A 9174-nucleotide genomic window follows, 5' to 3' on the forward strand; every position below is an offset into this window, starting at 1 on the left:
CTGGTTACATACAGGATTGATATCATATTTTAAATTTGTTTTCCTCCATGATCCTTTCTTCAGATCCAATTCTCCCACCACTTAGTCACAGTTCTCTTTTCATGTCATATATTTGTTCCAGTATCTGTGTGTTTATTTGTAATTGAATCTAGATGCTCCATAGAAAAAGAAAAATTTAATAGTTTTCTTTCTGAGTCTGTCTTTTCTTAGCATGATGTCTATAGTTCCACCTATTTTTGTTCAAGTGCCATAATTCTACATTTAAATTTTCCACATCCTAGCTTGTGTGTAGTGACAACATCTCATTCTACTATTCTTTTTGTCATTTGTTTTGAATGCCTAACAATTTTGATTTATTTTAATGAGACTAATTATCATTTATAAATATATCTTGGTGACATGTCTTGTATGACTTTGATTTATTGCTAGTAATAGCTGAACATTTCTGATATGTTCTGGAAACACTGTCTTTGTCAATTTTATGATTGACACATATTATTTCCCCATCTATGGCTTTTCTTTTCATTATTTTCAAAGTATCTTAACAAGAATATTTGTTAGTTTTGAGGTGGTACCACCGACAATTTGATTCTTTTATAAATAATAAATCTTGAACCATTAAGGGAATCTTTTTTTAACCCAAGGTCAGAAAAGTGGTCTCTAATATTTCTCTAGATGTTTAGTAGGCTTAATATTTAGGTGTATAGGCATTTAGATTGGTTTATAGTCTGAGGCTTTGGACACAATTCAGATATGAAAATGGAGCAATGTCCACTAAAAACTATCATTTTCTTATTAAATTGTTTGTGCAGGATTGAGAACACAAAGCAGTCTGTGTGTCAGTCCGCTCTTCACTGTTAGCTTTATCAATCTGAATGTATTTTTTACTTAATATACTTTCCTGTGAGGTGTATAACAGGCATTATGAGTCCATCTTTGTTCCTTTATAAAATTTTCTTACTGATTTTCAAGTTTAGCATACGAAGTAATAGAGTTCATATGAATTTCATGCATATGCATCGTTATACTTGGTTCTAATTCATACCCCACCCCCACAGCTTTCCCCAGTCCACTCAATGGCTGATCTCATTTCTTAGCGAAAGTCATACCTCCAATATGCTTTCAGATCACCTGTATTCCCTAACCCTCTCCTTTTCTGCCTTGGCCAGCAAGACAGCTCTGCAGGTAAATGTGCTTACCACAAAAGCTTTATGATCTGCGTTCCAGTCCCAACTCATGTAAAGGTCTATAGAGAGAACTAGCTCCACAAAGTTGTCCTCTGACCACCACGGGAGCTTCTTGGTGTAAGTGCTCCCACATATCATCCTACACTCCCAGACAATAATAATAATTGAAGTTTAAAAAATATGCATATGAGCTGACTTAGTGGATAACAGCACTTGCCTCCAAGATCGATGACTTGTGTTCAATCCCTGTGACCCACATAGCAGGAGAACACAGTCCCACAAGCTGACCCCCCCCACACACACACATACAAAATTTTGGTTCCACATAGAGAAGGAAACTTTAGTGTTTGGCCTTCTAAATTTGATTTATTTCACTTCTAATTCCATTTCTTTTTCTACAAATATGATTTTATTTTTATTTGTTCCTGAATGAAATTCCATCTTATGCATATACATTTTCTTTTTTACAATAAATGTTTTATCAATTGAGAATTTAACACAATGCATTTTTTACTTTTTATTGAATATTTGAGAATTTCAAACAACGCATCTTGATGATATTTAGACACTTCCTTATTGTGCCCCAATGGATGGACTTGCATTGAGGGACATTTGGGGATACAAACTTGACTAGATGTGCCTTAGCACATGTGACAAAAGTGCATGTGCTGCAGTTTCCTTATTCATTCATCTGTTTGCATTCCTAACTTGTGAACAGTGCAGTAATAAACACAGAACCTCTGCAGTATGCTGCCTTACAGACATTTAAGTATATACCTAGAAAAGGTATAACTGAATCACATGATAGCTCTATTTTAAGTTTTTCCAGAAACTTACATATTGTTTTCCATACTGGCTGCACAAGTTTACTCTCCCACCAATAGTATATAAGGATTTTATTTACCCAAATCCTCTCCAGTATTCATTCTCATTTGTTTCCTTGATGTTAACCATTCTTCCTGGGGTGAGTAGGAATCTCAAGGCAGATTTGCTTTCCACTCCCATGATGGAAAAGGATTTCGAATATTTATTTAAACATATATTGGTTGAGGCTGGAGAGTTGGATCAGAGGATAAGAGCACTGCCTGCTTTTGCAGAAGACCTAAGTTTGGTTCCCAACACCCACTGTCCATAATTCCAGTTCCAGGGTATCTGACACCCTCTTCTGACTTCTGTGGACATTGCACAAAACAAAGGTACTTATATACATGCAGGCAATACACTTACACACATAAAAATAATAAAGTATTTAAAAAATATTGACTACTTGTTTTTCTGTTTTATAAAACTATCTATTCAAGTTTATTTGTTGATTGGACATTTTTTCCACAAATTTTTTATTCTTTGACAATTTCTTGTATGTGTATAATAACTTTTGATCACTTTTGCAATCCATTACACTTTCTCATCCTGACTCCTCTCCTGACATTTCCTTCTAACAAGCTCCCTTCCTACTTTGTTGTCTTTTTTATGACTCATTGAGTTTAATTAGATTTGCATATATGAACATGGGTGGGAAGTTTTTTTTCAAGAACTGGGACAACTTATCAATGACTACATCATGAAGAAAAATCCACTTCCTTCCCCAGAAACCATTAACTGCCTATAGTCCCTAAAAGAGTGGTGAGATAGTTATAAAATATGTATACTGATATTAATCCCCTGTCAGATACATAGTTGAGAAGTTTTCTTATTCTATAGGCTGACCCTTCTCTCTACTGATGAATTCTTTTGCTGTGTGGAAACATTAATTTGATAATCTCATTTGTCAGTTTGGGGGATCTTTCCTGTTCTAATGGAGTCTTTTTGTAAAGTCTTTGCTTATGTGTATAACGCAAACCATGCTTCTGCAAATATAGATAGTTTGATTTCTCCAATTGCTATTTACATCTCTCTTATTTATTTATCTTATCTTACTGTTCTAAGTTGTAGAGAACAATATTTAATTAGACTACATGCACCCTTATTACTTTCCTCATTATAGAATAAATGCTTTAAGGTTTTCTTGTTTAAATCTGTTGTTATCTACAGGCTTGTCACATATAGCTTTTCTTGGCTTGAGATATGTTCTTGTTTTTAGTTTCTTTGGGGGATTTTATCATCAAAGGATCTTGTAATTTGTTAAAGGAGAGATAAATAAAGCTTAGGTGGTATGAAAAACTATATTGTATTAGCTTAAAAACATACTGAAAAATACATATACAGCATCTCTACATGAGTCCATGTGTATAGCAGAAGGCTATAGAATGAGAAACAGCCTGACAGGAGAAACCTCCCTTCCAGTAGTTGATCAGAGTGGTCCAAGAAACTCCTGAAATAACTATCAATAGACTGTCACAGCCCTTGATTAACTCCCAGAACTTGGACGTAAGACCTTATTGCTGAAGACAGACATATTTCAGACACAGGACTTTGAGCAATGGAGCTGGAACTGATCTTGAAGCCTCCTTTCTGAAGACTAGCTCTCATAGTTCCTGAGAATACTATTCAGGCTTCTAAGGGAGAAAATCAATCAATGGTCCAACCCCAGTGTTTAAGCCTAACAGCCACAACAATGAAGAGCACAGCAAACAACAGTGCACTAGTGGCATTTTTATCTTGGGGTGGGGGATAATCAACAGCTAAATAATTGGACTTAAAGCCCTCTAAATTTGAGGGAACTTGTGTATGGCACTGTAAACATAGCCAAATACACACGGCTGCAGAGGTCATAGATCTATAGGAAACCCTTCCTCTCTCACATCCCTAGACAAATGTAATTTCTTACTGTATACTAAATATGGGTCTTTATATTTACAGATAAGTACACCATTCATCAAAGAAATTTCTGTTTTTATCAATAGATGGAGACTATTACAGAGTTCTACAACTGGCCACATGCAGAGAATTAGTGTCTTTGTGATGTCCAGACCTAAATGACACGTCTACAATGGAACCTCTATATCTAAGGCTTACAGAACATAGCAAAACAGTGGGTAGACAGGATACTTATACATCTCTCAACTCTGACCAGTGAAGCTTCTTCATGCAAAGCATAAAGAATATCACAACTAGCAAAAGTGTAGAGAATGAGACTGCAGAGTGCATGTCCCTGGATAGGACTCAGGACTCCTGTATTAAATCTCACCCACCCATGACTCAGGGACGATTGCAGAAGAGGTGTTTGCAAAGTTTTTCAGACCAGGGTTGGTGCATGATCATGAGGAAACAGAGTGTCATATGAACTTGCAGCAATGATGGCATCATGCACAATATCCATACAAATTCGATCAGACAGAAACCCAGACTCAAACTGGAGAAATGTTCAAGAGACACCATCATAGCCAATAAACTATTAGCAGGAGATTACTGCTTGGTGAGAGAGTTGATCTTCTTTAAGGGAGTGACTCTGAATAGGCTGACTATACTCAAATTGATGAGCGCACAAAGAGGGACATCTGGTTACACAAACTTGACTCCACAGGCTTTAACATATATGACAGAATGCATGAAATCCATTGGGGGGTATGTAGTGTGCGGATGGAGGAGGGAATCTAAATGTGATTAAGATCTATTGTATAAAATGCACTGGGACTGGAGCGATGTCTCAGTGGCTAAGAGCACTGGTTGCTCTTGCAGAAGACCTGGGTTGGAATCCTAACACCCATATGGCAGCTAATAATCATCTGTAACTCCAGTTCCAGGGGATCTGACACCTACTTCTGACCTCCACAGGCACTGCATGACACAGGTGCACTTACATCCATGAAGACATAATACTCATACACATAAAAAAGTTAAAGTTTTAAAAAAATACTTAATAATTCACTTAAAATATACATTGAAGAAAAAAATGCAATAGGGTAACAATAGAGAACAACAAGAAGAAAATAACCTTGTTCTTCCTTTTCAGAAAATAGTTAATAGTGTTCATAGATTTTTTTTTTTACTAATAAAGTAAGATAGTTGCTGGCTACAGTTTTTAGTCACATTATCTCAATAAATGGTACAGTTGCTCTTCCTCTTATAGTCTACTGACCCTTTTCTTATTCTCAACTAGTTCTGTTCCCACATGCATGAATATTTTTATGTGTGAAAGCCTGAGCAGGTGGCCCACCTGCCATGTTTTCATGATTGCAGTGGCCTAGTCCTGTCCAGAAGAGAGAACTTACAGTACTCATACCCTCTCTTTAATTTTTGCAGTGTTTCCACTGAGTCTTCTATAATGTTCCCTGGACTTTGCAGTGGTTAATATATGTATCCTATTTAGGGTTGAGCGCTCAGTTTGCCCTTATTCTCAGGACTTCCATGAGGCATTAGTCTGTGCTTTGAAGACGACCTCCTGCTAAAAGAAACTTCTCTAAGGCTGAGAGTTGCACCAGTTTATGTATACAAGAATCTAGTTTTGGTGGGTAACCAAGAACTTTGGTAATATCCTCTTATTTTGGAAGTCTTTGTGTACTCCCTGGACAACAATCCACAGGGAAGTACTGAAGAATGGATTTAGTTCTTCTATTGAGGAGCAGTAGTCAAACCATTCACACTCAAATCATAAAACATGTCCTCACAATTGACCACAATAAACAGGATTTGAAAAATAAGACTCTAAGGGTTATATGATCATATTCCTAGATGAATCCTTATCCCTGATACTGGATATGAACACTCTATCTAAAGTTTTCCCTAAAGTATGGGGATATTTAAAACAAAGTACAAGTTGCCTACTGAATAAAACTTTTTTGTCCTACCTAAAATTCCAATAATGAATGTCTTCATATTTATATACACGTATATACCATTATATGCATAAATAATGTAAAATGCTGCTAGAAGTACAGCAGAAGAATTTAAGAAAAATATGTCTGAATGAAAAACAAAAAAAGAAAGAAAGGAAAGGAAAAGAGTAAATGAGAAAAACTGAAACACTGGATTGTCTGTTTTCTGGTTCCTTGGAAATTGGAGGGTACCAGTTATATGTGCAGTGAGGGATGTCAGATGAATTCATAGACTCTTGTGTGGCCTATGGTTTATACTGTAACAAGTGTCTGATGTCTGCCAAAGCTTTTTTCACTTCAATAGCTTCCATCTGTGCATGTCAGGAACTCTGATGGGCACACTTTGTACTGGGCAAATTCTCTCATGCTTATCAGGTACTACAGATTGTCCCCCCTGAGGTGACTGATGCTTTAGGTGAGGGATGTCCCCCCCCAGTGTGTTAGGAGAGTGGACTTCAACTACATTATTGACATGTTTATAGGCAAATGACTCTGCTTAACATTTTCAAAACTTCTTAAATATTTTAATTTTTTTGAAAAATTCATGCCTGAATATATTGTATTTACAATTTTCCAAGCTTCCTCTCCACATTTCAATACCTCCCATGAACTTGCACTTTGTCTCTAATTCAGAACCTCCTTTTCTATGATTATTATTGTTAGATATATACATATTGCATATTAACATATAAAATTTACTGAATTAATTTAGTGTTGGTCATATGTCTATGTGCTTAGACTGATAACCTACCAGTGGGTTTGTTCCTTGAGAAAACTGATCCTCCCTCCCTCAACAGCCATTGACTGCCTAGAGATCATCATTTAGGGATGAGGCCTTGTGAAATTTCTTCCATCCATATTGGCATGATGACTGGTGTGGTCATTATGTAGAACTTATTTAGGCAACCCTATTGTTGAGGCTGTAGTGATGCAGCTATGGTTATCAAGGAGACTGCTGAAGAGTCATAATTCTTGGACCCTATGGCAGTAATGGCAGACATGTAACTCTACAGGTATATCCATCCTTCGACTGCAGGCTCAGCATTTTCCAACTTCAGGATCATTCTTAGTTGATGAGATCTACCCAGAGTCACTGAGCATGGGCTGTCTTTTTTAATCTACCTCTCTGCTTGGGGCCAACCTCCTGCTGCCTTCACCTTTCAGTTTCCTATGCTCACTCCATTCTGTTTTCTAAAACTGCTTCCCTGAATGAACCTGGCCATTATGCAATAAGTTGTATAGAATGACCTAATTGGTCTCCTCTCCATTGCTCTCTCATCTGCTGGAGGAATCACCATCTCACCAAAACCTGCAATTATATGTTAGGCTTATGAGGAGTGTGGGTTTGTTATCAGGGTATAAGTATCAGTCTCTTTTCTGTAGGGTTTTACTGACTAATCTTTTGAGAAGTTTTCTGCTTCTCACCCTAGCAGGGGACCACAGTTGGATTTCTTTGACGTAGCTTTCTCCTATTGGTGGGTCACTTTATCCTTTTTATTCCACCATTATTTGATTTATTCTTTTATTAAGTATGTGTGTATATATATGCATGTGTATGATATGTGTGTATGAATGTGCAGGTACAGGCATGCTACACTGCATGCGTGGAGGTCAGAGATAGACTCAGTTGTTGTTCCACATCTTCAACTTTTTTGTTCATCTCTGTATATTCCAGGGTAGCTGATCCACAAGCTTCCAAGTATTCTCCTCCCTGTGCCTTCCATCTCACTGCAGGAGCCCTGGGGTTACAAACACACACTACCATGTTTGGCTTTTTCTAGGTTCTGGGGGTCTTAATGTAGGTGCTCACAGTTGCATGACAAGTGTTTTATCCATTGAACCATCTTCCATCCTATATTTTTCTGGTATCTGTCACTACTTTGTCAATTTCTGTAGCTATTTATCTCTAAAGGATAGAGCCAATTTTTTTTTCCAGACATGAAACTGATTTATTTAATAAATAAAATCTACTAGCTTCACTTCATAGTTATATGGCCACGCATGGTGGTATATGCCTGTAATCGCAGCACTCAGGAGGCAAAGTCAGGAGGATTGCCATGAATTTAAGGACATCTTGGGATATATAGTGAGTTCCAGGTCAGCCAGAGATGCATAGCAAGACCCTATTTCAATAAAACAAAACAAAAAACTACTAGTTATATACAATATAGTTCAACATTTTCTATTTGTACCCAATCAAGCTGATCCAATATATGAAATTATATAAGAAGATTTTTAAAATACATGACCTCCTGAAGGATGGTTTGGGGTTTCATAATTGTTCAATTGTTTAATTTAAAACAAACTACACAACAAAGTATTTTCGTAGCAAACAATATGTCTCCACCCAGTGGAAATGAGATATTTTCTAGAGCCAATTTTTTAAAGAAGAATCCTCTTTATTCCTTTTCATAAAAACTACTGGATAATGTTTGGATTTGGCTTTGATGGGTAGCTAGGGTCTGACAATAGCTTTTTTAAAAAATTAATTAATTAATTTATTTTTATACCCACTTCCTAGGTAGCATCCTTCCATAGCCTCCCTCCCCCCACTATAGCCCTTATACTCTGATATCCCTGCTACTGTCTGCTGTGTTGTCGGCACCCCCAGCCATTCCCTACTACTTGCCCTTCTGGTGAATCTAGTCAGCCTATCTAGAGGTCTTTGTTTTAGGAGGGTCAGCTGTTCCTCATCTAGCAGTAATCAGTTGTCAATATTCCTTTGGATAAGATTGGGGTCTGCAGTTCATTTTCCCAGTTCTATGCTGGGTTACTATCTGGGGGCACCTTAAGTGGGAAAATCATGATGGAGGGGTGAGACAATGAGAGGGATAAACAATGTCCAGCTAGTTTTGAAAAACAGAGGGAACCATATTACTCCTACACCCTACAGACAAACTATACATAGCAGATCAAGAAATATATGTCTAGGTAAAGTTTATCTAAGAACAACTGTTCTTTGCTCAAGATTTATCTATATGACACACAGTAATTAAAAATACCAGACTGGTGGAACTAACCTTCCTGGGTGTTTAACAGACATACTTTGAGGCCAATAATAATTTGGACATAAAGGGCACTTTTTGCTCCTTGCCCTCCTAGGTCGACTAGGTCCAGGGGACTATGAGCATCTCTCAAAATGTCCTGTAATTGTGGGGAGTCACCTGTCCTCTTGATCAAAGCGGCCTAGGAGACCCCACCAGATGGACTTGAACCAGTGTCCAGTCTACAAA

This window comes from Nannospalax galili, unplaced genomic scaffold (assembly GCF_000622305.1).
Source record: "Nannospalax galili isolate Female #2095 unplaced genomic scaffold, S.galili_v1.0 scaffold1200, whole genome shotgun sequence".
NCBI lineage: Eukaryota > Metazoa > Chordata > Mammalia > Rodentia > Spalacidae > Nannospalax > Nannospalax galili.